Below are 1,308 nucleotides of genomic sequence, written 5' to 3' on the forward strand. Positions count from 1 at the left end.
GAGAGAGAGAGAGAGAGAGGAGGAAGGGAGGGGGAGGGAAAAAGGGAGGGGGAGGGAGGGGAAGAGGGAGAGAGGGAGAAGGAAAGGAAGAGGAAGAAGAAGAGAAAGAGGAAAAGAAAGATTTTTAAAATTTCACTTGTAACATGAAAAGTGTTAAAACCTGTTTCCACAGCCATGAGGTTCCCCAAACAGCAGCCTTCCCTTCCCACATTGAATCTTAGGGTCCCCTCTATGTTTATTTACCAGGGAAAAACTGACACAAACAAACAGGTCAATCTGAAGGCAGGAGGCCCAGCTAGTCCAATGGGTAAATATTTGGGTCCAGTGTGTAAATATTTGAGTGTACCCTCAGGCCTACCTTCCTGGAAAACACTGCTATATTTTAGTATGAACAGGCAGCTTCTTTCAGCATATTGCTCCAGTCAGGCTATTAGAGAAACAGTGGGAAAGAGTCTGCTTGCCCAGGAGCCAGAAGGCTGCTGAGTGATAGACTGGCTTTCACTTGAGAGTTTGGGAAGGTGGAGGGGTAGGGTTCTACTAGTACCCTGACTGATTGTAGAGTAGTTATTTCCATAGAATTGACATGTCCCCTCCTGGGCACGCTCAGGCTCAAGAAGTAAACAGCGTTCACAAGGCCCCTCTCCACGAGGTTATATAATATGTCTCAGATCAGTGGAGTTGCTAGGCAACCCCAGGGATACTGCATTCACGACCTCTGACCCATGCTGGGGTGGGTTTTTCAGTGATGTAGCCTCTGAGACACCTTGCTTCTGTAAGTAACCCTTTGCCTATGTTCCTGTAACCCCAATAAACCCGCTGGTTCAGTAAACTAGACGTGGGTGGGATTGCTTCTCTGGGCTGTTAGACATTTGTTCTGGTCTCCCTAGGAACAGCCACACAATGCTGGCTCTCACTCACGGCCTTGTAATGAGCGTTCACCATGGCAGGGAGGCATAAACGAGCGGTGTGAAGCATAACTAACTGTAAGAAAATAGTATTGGAACCCTGCTGCTGCTCAGGCCTCAGCACCTGCCGCTGCCTCTTCTCACAGACACTCTCTCAGCCCTACACAAAAGTCAATACCAAATGGGTCGAAGACCTTAATGTGAGACCTGAAACTGCGAGGAAAGAGGGGAAAACGTGTTGAGACACAGACAGGGATCTCCTGGGAAGAACCCTATGCCTCAGGAAACCATATGAGAATTGCAGCGCAGGGGGGTGGTGTTGGGGGGTGGAGGGCGGGGTTGGCAGAAGCCATGCTGTAACCTCTGGCAATATGCATGAGTCTTTTGCAAATGGAGCTCCTTG

Source organism: Mastomys coucha, unplaced genomic scaffold (assembly GCF_008632895.1).
Source record: "Mastomys coucha isolate ucsf_1 unplaced genomic scaffold, UCSF_Mcou_1 pScaffold5, whole genome shotgun sequence".
Lineage (NCBI taxonomy): Eukaryota > Metazoa > Chordata > Mammalia > Rodentia > Muridae > Mastomys > Mastomys coucha.